Source organism: Triticum urartu, unplaced genomic scaffold (genome assembly GCF_056163025.1).
Source record: "Triticum urartu cultivar PI428250 unplaced genomic scaffold, HENAU_Tu73 scaffold2, whole genome shotgun sequence".
NCBI lineage: Eukaryota > Viridiplantae > Streptophyta > Magnoliopsida > Poales > Poaceae > Triticum > Triticum urartu.
Window position 1 is genome coordinate 8,868,585 of NW_028260368.1, and position 16,393 is coordinate 8,884,977.

At 36.0% G+C, this 16,393-nt stretch overlaps 1 non-coding gene across 1 annotated transcript; it reads right to left on the reverse strand.

The window, feature by feature from the left end:
* Positions 1–15,573: 15,573 nt before the first annotated feature.
* TRNAF-GAA (transfer RNA phenylalanine (anticodon GAA)) lies at positions 15,574–15,646 on the reverse strand. Its single transcript has one exon. It is a non-coding gene; the product is annotated as a tRNA-Phe (tRNA).
* Positions 15,647–16,393: the final 747 nt, after the last annotated feature.

The window sequence follows — 16,393 nt, forward strand, 5'->3', positions numbered from 1 at the left end:
GTAGATTCGAAGACGAGTCACTTCAATTATCCTTTTAAGTTCTATTCTATCTTCTGTCTTTCCCTATTTCATCTCGTAAAGTTCCGCGCTCGCAGTTTGGTCAAGAAAGTTAGACCTAATCCAACAAACAATACAAGGATGAATTACGAATTATGAAAGGATAGATTTCACATATACTTGTCCTTGTATTGTGTCAGTATGAGAATATCCTTCCTAAATTATTTATCCAAACCTATTGATCATTAACTTAGATTTTCCCAAGATTTTGGCTGCTATTCCGAATTACTCTATTATTCCGAAGCCAATGAAAAGTAAGTAGAACCTACAAAAATGGGGTTTTCTATTGATGCCTTGAATAACATATAGCTTACCTATAGACAAAAAAAAAATAAAAAAGTAATTATGTTTCGGAACCAGGCAAAACCAGATTGCTGTGCCATAGGAAGGATAGCTATACTAATTCGGTATACTCAAAATACACCTTTGGTACAAAATTGACAATCTCACAAGGATGAAATATCAGTAATTTTCTATTTACTGGTCGATCCCATCTTTTACGGAATCAATTCCTTTTTTGAATGTACAAAAATTTTGGGAGTTCAGCATGTCTGGAAGCACGGGAGAACGTTCTTTTGCTGATATTATTACCAGTATTCGATACTGGGTTATTCATAGCATTACTATACCTTCCCTATTCATTGCGGGTTGGTTATTTGTCAGTACGGGTTTAGCTTATGACGTGTTTGGAAGTCCTAGGCCAAACGAGTATTTCACGGAAAGCCGACAAGGAATTCCGTTAATAACCGACCGTTTTGATTCTTTAGAACAACTCGATGAATTTAGTAGATCCTTTTAGGAGGCCCTCAATGACCATAGATCGAACCTATCCTATTTTTACAGTGCGATGGCTGGCTATTCACGGACTAGCTGTACCTACTGTTTTTTTCTTGGGATCAATATCAGCAATGCAGTTCATCCAACGATAAAACAAATTCCAACTATAGAACTATGACACAATCAAACCCGAATGAACAAAATGTTGAATTGAATCGTACCAGTCTATACTGGGGTTTATTACTCATTTTTGTACTTGCTGTTTTATTTTCCAATTACTTCTTCAATTGAGAGAAAGAAAGAGACTAATAAGAATTCTCTTATCCCATTTGGAAGGATACCATCCTTATAACTACCCATGACTGTTTTTGTCTCTAGCATGACCAATTGATAAAATGTGGAGGAAAGTAGGGGAAATGGCCGATACTACTGGAAGAATTCCTCTTTGGCTGATAGGTACTGTAGCTGGTATTGCTGTGATTGGTTTAGTAGGTGTTTTCTTTTATGGTTCATATTCTGGATTGGGTTCATCTCTATAGTAATCGGAGGGACCAGATTGTAAACATGAAAAAGTAGGAGCTTAGCGGGTCCTTACCCCCCTTTATCTGATTAGAGCGGAAAGGACCCGCGGAATTTTTATTTTACTCTTATAACGCGAATTGAATCTATTCGATTCACTCTTATGAAGCAACAAGAAAAAGAGATCACTCGAGGATCCAATATCTTATTCCACGAAGGAAGTATCCTGAAAATCCTTGATTTAGTTTCGAGTAATAAACTAATAAAACCTTAATCAAAACTATTCAACTAGCCTAAAAATAAAAAAACCTTCAATGGAAGAGTTTACTTTTTTTTTGCAAAATTTCTGTAAATTTGAAGTTGAACTTAATTAAACAAGCCAAGCAATTTGCTCACAATCACAAGAAATTTTTCCCCCGCCATATTTTCTTCCCCTCTGTTTGTCCACTACCTCGGCTAAACCTAAGCAAAAGAAAAAGAGGTCCAAGAGACAGACCCGAATAAAGAAGAAATAGTAATCTTTGACGAATTAGGAAGAAAAAGGATTCTTATTTTGATACAAGAAGAATCGGCACAAGAAAAAGGCTTTTTCTTGTGCCGAATAGACGATTAAGAAGACCTGCAATCCCTCCGAAAAAGAAGAAATTTTAATTTGATTGTTCTCGCCTTTGCCTTGGATTCTCTTCTTTTGCATGGGATATAAATAAGGAATTCCAGACATCTCATAAACAAAAAGCAGTCTAAACAAAAAAAGGATTTCCAAAATAGATCATAGATAATTCTAGCAATTGCCAATAAATCGAGGCTTTTTACCAACTTGATGGTAAGAAATCCCGGGACCTAGAAATTCATTTCGTACAATTGAACCTTTTCAAACTGTTTCTTTTTGAGAACCAAAAAAACTTGTGCCAAAATAACGGATGCGAAGAAGAACAAAAGGCCTTGGACACGTAATGGATCCTGAAGCACGATTTCTGCGTCCCCCTGACCAAAACCTCCCACATTAGGATTGCTTGTTAATGGTTGATCAAGCTTGATGGATTCCCCCTCTGAAACAAGAAGTTCTGGTCCGGGAGGTATAATATCAATCACTTGGCGTCCATCTGATGCATCAACTATGGATATTTCATACCCCCCCTTTTCTTTACGTAGTATTTTTCTTACTATACCTGTTGACGTAGCATTATAGACTGTATTGTTACTCTTGCTACCATCAGGATAGATCTGTCCTCTTCCTCGGTTTCCCCCTACATATATGGGATATTTTAAGAAATGAGCATCTTTCTTCGTAGCAGGATCAGGGGAAAGAATGGGAAAGACAATTTCACTATATTTCTTACCGGGAACAGGGCCTATCACAAGAATGTTTTTTTTATCGGGACGATAACTCTGAAAAGCAAGATTTCCTATCTTTTCTTTTAACTCAGGGGAAATACGATCGGGCGGCGCTAATTCGAATCCCTCGGGCAAAATAAGAACAGCACCTACATTCAACCCTCCCTTTTTTCCATTAGCAAGAACTTGTTTCAATTGCATATCATAAGGAATTCGAAGAACTGCTTCAAATACAGTATCGGGAAGCACAGCTTGGGGAACTTCAATATCGACGGGCTTGCTAGCTAAATGGCAATTGGCACATACAATTCGTCCAGTTGCTTCTCGTGGGTTTTCATAACCCTGCTGCGCAAAAATGGGATATGCATTTGAAATAGATGTCCGAGTTATTACGTATATCATGATCGATACAGAAATCGATCGAGTTATCTGTTCCTTTACCCAAGAAAAAGTATTTCTATTTTCCATGTCCAATCGCAGATCCCAGAATTTCTACAATAAATTAGATAGGTAGCTAAGCTAATCTAGTTCCCTATACACGAATCTGTTGTCATTCTACTGCAACAGTTGTACTGCAATGATGAATACCTTAAAGTAGGTATAAATAGAAAGAATTTTGCTAAAATGGAAAAGGGCTTTCTTTCTAAAAAAAGATGCTTGCTAATTTGATTAATATTAATATCGGGAGATCAAATGAATTTATGCTTCACTAATTGAATGATAAATGACTACAAGCGAAGGAGATAGACGATTTAAACAAAAAAAGACCCAAAATTTCAAACATGTATCTAGAATTACTGGAAAACTACAAACAAAAATAGTGAAAATAAGCTCGTTAGGAGCCCATCCAAAATCGTTGTAGACCCAACGAATTACTAGTTCCCAACCACGGGTGGAGTGAAATCCAACAAAAAAATCAGTAACTAAAAGAATAAAAAAAGCTTTTATTGAGTCATTTAAATTATAGAAGAATTCCTGAACCCAAGAATTCAAAATGACAAGTTCCTCTTTACCCAGAAAAAAAGAACCACTTAGAATAGCCAAACAGATTATATTTGTCGAGAAATGCAAAATGGTATGGAGATGATCCTCATTATTTATTTTGACCCATTGTATTATTTCCTTGTGTATTCCTGTAGGAGGTTTTTGTACATGTGTCTTTAGTTTCCCTTTTATCATCTCGTCCAAGAGAGAAAGTTCTTCTAATTCTATGAATCTTTCTAGAATCCTTTTCTCTTGAATATCAGTTAAGAGAGTTTCGGATTGCCTGGTATTCCACCAATTCTTAATCCAAAGTTCCAGACATTTGTTAAATGAGGAAGAGACCCCCCAAGGCAAAAGTACGATAAATACAAGATATAGTAAAGAAGGCAATGCTTTCTTTTTTTTCATTTTTGATCTGTAAATGGAGTTGTTAATGAATATGCTTCATTCGCTGACTCTATTCCATTCCCTGACTCTATATGATGATATTTCTATTTCATGATATTTCTATTTCTTTGAAGCAAAAACTCTATAGGTTTGATACCCTGTATCTATTCTTCTTTTTTGTATATTAGTTATTAGTGGAATTTCAGTGCATTGGGTTCTTTCTTAGATCTAGATGGAATGAAATAGTGAAATAGAATAAAAAAAAAGCCCTTTCGGATGAAAAAGGAAGAATAGTATGCGATATATCTAACTTGGATAAAAAAAAATTAAAAGCAAATTTCTCTTATCCTCGTTTGTTCCTTCCTTTAGATAAATACTTAAAAATCCCCTTACAATAACAAATCCAATTTAGAAGGGACTTCCTCCCTGTGTTGAGAAAACTTTTCTTCTTCCAATTCTTCTTTTCTTCATTCAACTCAGTTCAAAAAAGATACCTCAAAATACTTCAATTGGTACGCGCAAGAAATAGGCCAATTCGGCAGCTTTTTGTTCAATTTCTCGTGGAGTAAAAAATTTATCATCAGTACGAGTCAAGGGAATGATCCCCTGGCCCCGGATTTCCATATAAAGAATACGACGAGGATAAAGACCCTCTTTAACCTGAATTCTAATTGATTGGATATCCCGCATAAGGAATCGAAGGAAGACGCGACGTTTTATTCCAGGGAATCCCCAACGAAAAATGCACACTATTCCCTCTTTTCTATCGAATCGGTCATAACCACTACCTACATTCCACAAAATAGTACACCACAAGTAGGAGCTAATGAATAGGCCTGCGATTCCGTAGAAAGACATCACGACCCCCTGCGGAAAAAAAAGAATTTCTTGAGATGGAAGTATAGATATAATATTCTTACCAAGATAACTGGAAATCCCAACCGATAAGAATCCTAGTGAACCTAGAAAAAGAATACAGGCCCAGAAAAAATTACCCCTTTTTCGAGAACCTTTTAGAAGTTCTACCCATATGTGTTCTGATCGCCAATTCATATTAGATATACTAAATCCAGCAGCGGTCGATTGAAATTGAGAGAATAAGCTAAATAATTTTGACTTTACTTTTTTTGATTCTGAAATCGCCTTCAGCAACTAGTACTCCTGTGAAATAATAGGTTAGATACATTGACTTTCTATTCAAAAAATATTCGTTGATTCAATTAAAATAAATAAAATAAAACTCGCTATACCTGGCTCTGCATATTCATGCATTTATGCTCGTAGCCTATATCCGCATCCATAACCGTTTTTCATTTGTGTGTAGAAAGTGTGTGTAGAAAAAGCCACATACCCTACCATATTATATTACTTACACTAAAAAATACTAGACAATCTTATTTTTTTGCACATAAAGAAATAAAGAAGTCATTGCAATTGCCGGAAATACTAAGCCTACTAAAGGCACGAAAATAGAAGGTAAGTTTAAATCCGTCATGGAATAGGTGTCTCAATTCAAATTTACTATTTCTATCTAGTCGAAAAATATCTTAAGATTCTTATGATATAATTAAGTATATCTATTATAAGGAATATTGACTATTGTATTGTATTTTTTATTTTTAGTTTGAAAAATATTCTGTAAAAAAAATGAAAGGATAATAAGAAAATTCCAAAAAAGGAGAACTAATTAAAAAGATTTTATTTTGATTTTCCCATCCTCATGGCCTTTCTATCTTTCTAATCTAATTTGAAATTGGATTCAAAAGAAAGCGGTTAGAATTTACTTCCTGCATACATACTTCTCTAGAAGCGCATACAATAATGCGTGGTAAAGGCGGAAAAATAGTATATTCAATCAAAATCAAAGGGCAAATTATCTTACCTACTATAGATCCCCTACTACCCTCTTAGACTTTAAAAGGCGATATACCACCCAAAGAAAGGGTATGAAAATGCCGGGTGGAGTTAGCTTTTCGACGAAGACCTGTCCCGTGCAGCGAAGCCCTGTTAGTAAGACCCCCCGCAATAATGGATTATAGAAGAATATTATTCCAAATACTCCTCTGGACGCATATAGTAGCATTGCGATTCCGAATCTTTTTTATTTATGAATATGAACAGAAAAAATTCATTGTATCGTTGGGTCGGAGCGGAGGTTTGGTCCAGAAAAATTAGAAACAAAACGTCTACTCTACCGCATTGAAGTCTATAGCGCTGTATTTCCACGAAAGTATAATTCTTACCATCAGGATACGATCCTTTCTTTTGAACTAAACGTCTCTACGATGGGTCCAGGTTCTATGTCCAATCCCAAATCAAGGATTTCTCGCTCTTGATCGGAGTCATAAACTAAAAAAAAACTACCTTTTTATCCTTTTTCTCAAGGTTATAGAAAACTTCCTTATCTAGTTCTAGCATTTTGAAAAAAAAAAAATGCTTCTTTTTTTACACACAGTTCGAGTCACTTGTTGACTCACGATTACGCCTGTTAAAAGTTTCAAACGTCCTCTTTTTTGAAATTGAAAGAGAGTCCTATAAAAAGGTCTAACTTCCAAACTATGTCTTTTTTCATTCATTCTCCTTTAGTTTTTTTCTCTATCTAGAAGTGGAATAGAATAACCCGGTTGAAGGGTAATGATCATACGTCTGTAATGCATTGTATGGCCCAGAATAGGTCCTATTCTTCTACCTTTTCCAGGTAGTCGATGGCTATTCACAGCTACCACCTTAACACCAAAGAAGAGTTCGACCCAATGCTTTATTTCTGTCTTAGTGAATCCCGATTCGACATTAAAAGTATATTGATTCTTTCCCAATAAACGAAGACTTTTTTCTGTAAATACTGCGTATTTGATTCCATTATCATTATCATATGATAATACTATATTTTATTATTTTATTATTTTATTTGTATTTCTTTATTGTATTATACCTTAATATATATATTCTAGATATATAGAATAGACGAATCTCAATTTGTCAAGTCTCATGATCATATCATGATCTATTTTTATTCGGCTCAATCTTTTTTTTCTAAAAAAGATTGAGCCGAGTTTAATTGCAATCAATTAGAAGAATAAAGAAGAATTACTGCATTTCATAACTGATTTTTTTCTCTTTTTATTTCGTTTCTTTTTTATTTATACCTTCTTTATCTTTAGTTTTATCTAGTTAATCAATAGTATCTACCGGCTCGAACTCGAATTTGATCGCCTTCCATACTTCACAAGCTGCGGCTAGTTCAGGACTCCATTTGCAAGCTGCTCGGATAATTTCATTACCTTCGCGAGCAAGATCGCGCCCTTCGTTACGAGCTTGTACACAGGCTTCTAAAGCCACTCGATTAGCTGCTGCACCAGGTGCATTTCCCCAAGGATGTCCTAAAGTTCCTCCACCAAATTGTAATACAGAATCGTCCCCAAAGATTTCGGTCAGAGCTGGCATATGCCAAACATGAATACCACCTGAAGCTACCGGTATAACACCTGGCATGGATACCCAGTCCTGAGTGAAAAAGATACCGCGAGCACGATCTTTTTCAATAAAATCATCGCGCAATAAATCAACAAAACCTAAAGTCATTTCGCGTTCCCCTTCTAACTTACCTACTACTGTACCGGAGTGGATATGATCTCCCCCAGACATACGCAATGCTTTAGCTAATACACGGAAATGCATACCATGATTTTTCTGTCTATCAATAACTGCATGCATTGCACGGTGAATGTGAAGAAGTAGGCCATTGTCGCGGCAATAATGAGCCAAAGTAGTATTTGCGGTGAATCCCCCAGTTAAGTAGTCATGCATTACAATAGGAACCCCTAATTCTCTTGCAAATACAGCTCTCTTAATCATTTCTTCACATGTACCCGCAGTCGCATTCAAGTAATGCCCCTTGATTTCACCGGTTTCGGCCTGTGATTTATAAATAGCTTCGGCACAAAAGACAAAACGGTCTCTCCAGCGCATAAATGGTTGTGAGTTTACGTTTTCATCATCTTTGGTAAAATCAAGTCCACCACGTAGACACTCATAACACGCTCTACCATAATTTTTTGCGGATAATCCCAATTTTGGTTTAATAGTACATCCCAATAAAGGACGACCGTACTTGTTCAACTTATCTCTTTCAACTTGGATACCATGAGGCGGGCCTTGGAAAGTTTTTGAATAAGTAGGGGGAATTCGTAGATCCTCCAAACGTAGAGCACGTAGGGCTTTGAAACCAAATACGTTACCTACAATGGAAGTAAACATGTTAGTAACGGAACCCTCTTCAAATAGGTCTAATGGATAAGCTACATAACAGATCCATTGGTTGTCTTCCCCAGCAACAGGCTCGATGTGATAGCATCGTCCTTTGTAACGATCAAGACTGGTAAGTCCATCAGTCCAAACAGTTGTCCATGTACCAGTAGAAGATTCGGCAGCTACTGCAGCCCCTGCTTCTTCGGGCGGAACCCCAGGCTGAGGACTTACTCGGAATGCTGCCAAGATATCAGTATCCTTAGTTTCATACTCTGGGGTGTAGTAAGTCAATTTATAATCTTTAACACCAGCTTGAAATCCAACACCTGCTTTAGTTTCTGTTTGTGGTGACATAAGTCCCTCCCTATAACTCTTGAATTAAGAATTCTCACAATAACAGGGTCTACTCGATGTTAATTAGGCGTAAATGAAACTTTAGCAAAAATCTCGTAAAACAAAAAGGATATTCAATTAATATAATATCAACTCATTAAAGAAAATTGAGGGCATGCTTAGGTTAATGAATATGTTTCATTCATATATAATGCGTACACCCTGTGTATGTTCTATCCTATAGGAATTCCAATATAGGAATTCGATAGGAATTGAGTTGTTGTTATGGTAAGTTAACACGGTTCGTTATTAAACCATGGATTTGATTTACCAAATCCATAATTATTGTATACTCTTTGATAGATATAGCGCAACCCAAATTAATTCCTAATCCTTATTTTACAAGTTCTTAATAGTTCTCTTTTCTTATTTTGAATGCAAATACCTAACTAAATACTAATAAAATTCTTTGTTGACAGCAATCTATGCTTCACAGTAGTATATATTTTGTATATCGAAGTCCTAGATAGGAAAGTAGAGTAGGCACAGATCCTCCACAAAAGGCAAAATGTATATGAAAAAAAAGATTGATTGAACTTTCCAATGGACTCATTCCATGAGTAAACGATTGAATGGGATTCGCTTGGGCAACGAAATCAAGTCCTGGTCCCCTTTTCTCTCTTATTGAATTAACTAATTCATTTCCTTTTTACTTTTGGATTTTTTTTGATTTGATTTGGCATTATTCAACAATAAAAAAAGAAAAATTTCGACAAATTCCTTTTTTTTAATTATGTGATAATTATGAGAACCAATCCTACTACTTCTCCTCCCGGGGTTTCCACAATTGAAGAAAAAAGTACAGGTCGTATCGATCAAATTATTGGACCCGTGCTGGATGTCACTTTTCCCCCAGGCAAGTTACCTTATATTTATAACGCTTTGGTAGTCCAGAGTAGAGACACTGCCGATAAGCAAATTAATGTGACTTGTGAGGTACAACAATTATTAGGAAATAATCGAGTTAGAGCTGTAGCTATGAGTGCTACGGACGGGTTGATGAGAGGAATGGAAGTGATTGACACGGGAGCTCCTCTCAGTGTTCCGGTCGGTGGAGCTACTCTCGGACGAATTTTCAACGTTCTTGGGGAGCCTGTTGACAATTTGGGTCCTGTAGATAGTAGTGCAACGTTCCCTATTCATAGATCTGCGCCTGCCTTTATCGAGTTAGATACGAAATTATCCATCTTTGAAACAGGTATTAAGGTCGTCGATCTTTTAGCTCCTTATCGACGTGGAGGAAAAATAGGACTATTTGGGGGGGCTGGAGTAGGTAAAACAGTACTGATCATGGAATTAATCAATAACATTGCTAAAGCTCATGGGGGCGTATCCGTATTCGGTGGAGTAGGGGAACGGACTCGTGAAGGAAATGATCTTTATATGGAAATGAAGGAATCCGGAGTAATTAATGAAAAAAATATTGAGGAATCAAAGGTAGCTCTAGTCTATGGCCAAATGAATGAACCACCGGGAGCTCGTATGAGAGTTGGTTTAACTGCCCTAACTATGGCGGAATATTTCCGAGATGTTAATAAGCAAGACGTGCTTTTATTTATCGATAATATCTTTCGTTTTGTTCAAGCAGGATCAGAGGTATCCGCTTTATTAGGGAGAATGCCCTCCGCAGTGGGTTATCAACCTACTCTTAGTACAGAAATGGGTTCTTTGCAAGAAAGAATTGCTTCTACTAAAAAGGGATCTATAACTTCGATTCAAGCAGTTTATGTACCTGCAGACGATTTGACCGACCCTGCCCCTGCCACAACATTTGCACATTTGGATGCTACTACCGTACTTTCCAGAGGATTAGCTTCCAAGGGTATTTATCCAGCAGTAGATCCTTTAGATTCAACCTCGACTATGTTACAGCCTCGGATCGTTGGCAACGAACATTATGAAACTGCGCAAAGAGTTAAGGAAACTTTACAACGTTACAAAGAACTTCAGGACATTATCGCAATTCTTGGCTTGGATGAATTATCGGAAGAGGATCGTTTAACTGTAGCAAGAGCAAGAAAAATTGAGCGTTTCTTATCACAACCGTTCTTTGTGGCAGAAGTTTTTACTGGTTCTCCAGGAAAGTATGTTGCTCTTGCGGAAACTATTAGGGGATTTCAACTAATCCTTTCCGGAGAATTAGACGGCCTACCTGAACAGGCTTTTTATTTGGTGGGTAACATCGATGAAGCTAGCACGAAAGCTATAACCTTAGAAGAGGAGAACAAATCGAAGAAATGAAATTAAATCTTTATGTACTGACTCCTAAGCGAATTATTTGGGATTGTGAAGTGAAAGAAATCATTTTATCCACTAATAGTGGCCAAATTGGCGTATTACCAAACCACGCCCCCATTAACACAGCAGTAGATATGGGTCCTTTGAGAATACGCCTCCTCAACGACCAATGGTTAACAGCGATTCTGTGGAGCGGTTTTGCGAGAATAGTTAATAATGAGATCATCATTTTAGGAAATGATGCGGAACTGGGTAGTGATATTGATCCGGAAGAAGCTCAAAAGGCACTTGAAATAGCCGAAGCTAACTTGAGTAAAGCTGAGGGTACGAAAGATTTGGTTGAAGCGAAGCTCGCTCTCAGACGAGCTAGGATACGAATCGAGGCTGTCAATTGGATTCCCCCATCCAATTGAAGACAATCCAGTGGTTTATAGTTGATACAAAGAAAAAGGGAAGAGGGGTAGAAAAAGTTATTAGATAGCGAAGCGAAGTAAGTCCAATGCTATCTAGTAATTTTTCTACCTACTTACCTACTATTGGATTTGAACCAATGACTCCCGCCGTATGAAAGCAATACTCTAACCACTGAGTTAAGTAGGCAATTTATCACCACAAAGGAAGACCCATTACTTCGATCGATTATATATTGAATCCCTTTTCTAAGCAATACCGCTCTGTTATTGGTCTGTTATATACTAAATACTAAACTAAATACTAAACAGATACAGATCAAAGGGGTATCCTCTGGCATTAGAAAATATTCATCTTGACAAGAAATTATCTATATGTTAAGATATCTCTGATAAGGGCTATAGCTCAGTTCGGTAGAGCAACTCGTTTACACGTGCGCCAATGCTTTTCAAAGGAGCTTATTATGCAATGAACATAATCGATCTTATTGCAAAATCAATGTCTTACTTCATAGATTCGAGAGAATAGGAGAACAGTAGCCTGACAAACAGTCGGTTCAGTCCGATTCAGGTGCCAATTCAGGTGCCTAATCAAATAGAACCCTTATGGATTTGCTAGTTGATAAGGTAAATATCCAGCCCACTAAATGCTAGGCGTAATGAGGATAAGGGCCTCCAAAAAACTTCTTTTCGTTCTATGAACTTTAAGGTGTATGAAGTCTCATAGTTAACTCTTGCAGTGGAACGATAGAGACTCCATTTCACTTAGGTTGATTTAATTTAGACCGGAGGCAGACCTAAGTCAAGGTAATCCTCCTTTGAAACACTTTGGTATTGCTCCTAGATAGATCATAATACAAAAAATCAATCAGAGCACAGGGAGCCATCTCATTATCTTTCCGTAAAGAAAAACTATGGTGGACTAACTGATCTTTAAATCAGTTTATGAAAGAGCCCAATGCAAAAAAATGCATGTTGGGTCTTTGAAACAGTTCAAATCATTTCGATAATAATCCGTTTGATCTGTTTTACCGAGAAGGTCTACGGTTCGAATCCGTATAGCCCTAATATGCCCTTTTTTAGATTTTAGGATCTCTATCCTATGTTTTCTTTAGTTTAGTATAGTTTTCATTTTCTCATTAGTATTTGTTTATAGACTGGATAGGCGCCTGCGACATAGAATAGAGATAAAAGCATTACCAAAGGCTCATTCATCGAAAATCAAAATCATACAGACAGGAAAAGAAAAACGAATTTCTATCAAATCAATAGAAGAAAGGATCCTTTCCCTGATTTGAATCCCGTCCTCCTTCAAATAGGATATCTCTAGACTTCCCTATAATAACTGCAATGATTTTATCCATTTTGCGAATTCCTACTTTGTTTTAAGTATATTTATTACTTTGTTTATAGATACATTATGTAAATTGATCAACTTTAAATAGAAAAAATAAAGTAAAGAGTAAATAAGAAAACAGAATATTCTGTCTCATAGTTCTGAAATAGAGTTCTTTATTTTTATTTTATAGTATTACTTCTCATTAATTATACTGCATAGATTAGTCCTACTATCTTAATTAGGTTCTAATTTAGTAGTATTCTCATTTTTATTTAATAGTCTCTTATTATTTTATTATTAAATATTAAATAAAGGATAGAGCTATTCTTTTTTCTAGAGATTCTAGAGAAAGCGAGACAAAGTGAAACGAGAAAGTTTTCTTTATATAAGAATTAGATCTACATACACCATATCTAAATAGAATGGAAATCCAAAAGAAAGGGAGTTGGGATTCCATTGGATGAATCTTTAAAGAAGATGCAGCACAGAGGAAACAAAGGCTAAACTTAAACTAAGCGCTTTTGTTTGAACAAAAAAGATTCTTGTTTCACCGAGGAAAAGAGAGAAGTTCTGGATAAATTGACAATGCTGAATTGAATTGACTAATTTAAGTTCCGCCTATTCCACATTAATGGGAGTACATTATGTTTCTGCTTCACGAATATGATATTTTTTGGACATTTCTAATAATAGCAAGCCTTATTCCTATTTTGGCATTTTCGATTTCAGGACTTTTAGCCCCGGTTAGTGAAGGACCAGAGAAGCTTTCTAGTTATGAATCGGGTATAGAACCCATGGGAGGGGCTTGGGTACAATTCCGAATACGCTATTATATGTTTGCGCTCGTTTTTGTTGTTTTTGATGTGGAAACCGTCTTTCTATACCCTTGGGCAATGAGTTTCGACGTATTGGGTGTATCCGTTTTTATCGAAGCTTTGATTTTCGTGCTTATCTTAGTTGTTGGTTTAGTTTATGCATGGCGAAAAGGAGCCTTGGAATGGTCTTAACTGAATATTTAGACAAAAAAAAAGAAGGAAAAGATTCTATTGAGACAGTTATGAATTTGATTGAGTTTCCCTTACTTGACCAAACAAGTTCCAATTCTGTTATTTCAACTACACCAAATGATCTTTCGAATTGGTCAAGACTCTCCAGTTTATGGCCCCTTCTATACGGTACCAGTTGTTGTTTCATTGAATTTGCTTCATTAATAGGCTCACGATTCGACTTTGATCGTTATGGATTGGTACCAAGATCAAGTCCTAGGCAAGCAGACCTAATTTTAACAGCCGGTACGGTAACAATGAAAATGGCTCCCTCTTTAGTGAGATTATACGAGCAAATGCCTGAACCAAAATACGTCATTGCTATGGGAGCCTGTACTATTACAGGGGGAATGTTCAGTACGGATTCCTATAGTACTGTTCGGGGAGTTGATAAGTTAATTCCTGTGGATGTCTACTTGCCGGGCTGCCCACCTAAACCGGAGGCAGTTATAGATGCCCTAACAAAACTTCGTAAGAAGATATCGCGAGAAATAGTTGAGGATCAAACTCTATCTCAAAATAAAAATAGATGTTTTACTACCAGTCACAAGCTTTATGTTAGGCGCAGTACTCATACAGGAACTTATGAGCAAGAATTGCTCTATCAATCACCATCTACATTAGATATATCTTCTGAAACTTTTTTCAAATCCAAAAGTTCAGTACCTTCCTACAAATTAGTGAATTAGGAGAGGGGCTCTTTTGTGTAGAAAAATAAAAAGCAGGGCAATCTTTCAAACTTGCATCCGAAATGTGAAATATTTATACAAAGAGGGAGAGATGAAGACAATGCAGCAGGGTTGGTTATCTAATTGGCTAGTCAAACATGAGGTGGTTCATAGATCTTTGGGCTTTGATCACCGAGGAATAGAGACTTTACAAATAAAAGCAGGGGATTGGGATTCCATTGCTGTCATTTTATATGTATATGGTTACAATTATTTACGCTCCCAATGTGCTTATGATGTAGCACCCGGTGGATCTTTAGCTAGCGTGTATCATCTTACGAGAATACAATATGGTATAGATAATCCAGAAGAAGTCTGCATAAAAGTCTTTGCCCAAAAGGATAATCCTAGAATTCCGTCTGTCTTCTGGATTTGGAGAAGTGCCGATTTTCAAGAACGCGAATCTTATGATATGGTGGGAATCTCTTATGATAATCATCCGCGCCTTAAACGTATCCTAATGCCTGAAAGTTGGATAGGCTGGCCCTTACGTAAGGATTATATAACCCCCAATTTTTATGAAATACAAGATGCTCATTGAATGATAAGAAATTCATGCTCACTTATACAACACAACTCCAGATTTTATTCAAGTCAAGGAATATTTTTAGGTTCTTTTCCTAGATGAAACGGAATACCTATTTATAATTAATTCCTAATTATACAAAAGCATTCCAGATAGACTGAGCAAAAAAAGGGTTTCATTTGGATTCCCCTATTTTGAAAATCGCATATTAATTTCCTTCATATGAACAGAAAAATAGGATGACTCAAAGAAGTTCTCTACCAGGAACTTTGTACCGCGCACATTACTTAGCACAACTAGGAAAATAAGATAAGATAAAGATAAGCAAGACTAAAAAAATATTCGTCGGAATAGCGGAATACAAAATTAAGAAACGCAAAAAAATAAAGGGGAATCTCACCCCCTTCTTTATCATAAAGAAAAGATATATTTTAAAACTTCTTTAAAAAGAAAAAGAAGTGCCTCTATATTTATATTATAGATTTATCCACTTAGATGAATAAATATTATTAATGAATATGTATCACAATCCATCTCGAGGTATTTGGATCAATACCTATTCGGTGGATCTTTTTTTTTTTTTTTCTGCCAGGAACCAGATTTGAACTGGTGACACGAGGATTTTCAGTCCTCTGCTCTACCAACTGAGCTATCCTGACCTTTTCTTGTGCATCATCCTAGTAGAGTATTTGTATCTATGTCAATTAAAAGGACTAAAAATTAATTAAAGTATTTCAAATTTTAAATTTGAAAATGGGGGGGGTAGTCCTATGCATTGTGCATGGTTTACTTAAATAAAACTTAAAAATAGAGTGAATAACCAAGATTTCTTGCCGATACTCTAATAAAAAAGAAATCTATTCAATGAATAGGATAAGATCCATTGAGTTCTCTTCGCATTCCTTTGTGAAAGAGTAGAATGAGAAAGCTAATGAATCTTAAACCCATTGCATTGATAAAAAGAAAAAAAAGTGCATTGATAAAAAGAAAAAAAAAAAGAGGATAAATAATAATAATATAGTATAGTTAGGGAATAAAAGAGGATTTGGGGATAGAGGGACTTGAACCCTCACAACTTATAAAGTCGACGGATTTTCCTTTTACTAGAAATTTCATTGTTGTCAGTATTGACATGTAGAATGGGACTCTCTCTTTGTCCTCGTCCGATTAATCCACTTTTTTAAAGATCTCGAAAACTTTGAATTTTAATTGAAGAATTTGATTATTCAATATTCGATTGGAGTGGATTCACAATAATGAAAAAAAAAAATTATGATATGAGTTTTTTATTTCATAATCATTATCATTTCTAATTTCATTTTTAAAAAAGATAAAGAACCTATATTATAATTAGAATATAATATGAGTTCTGTGATTAATCGTTTGCTATGTCAGTATCTATACGT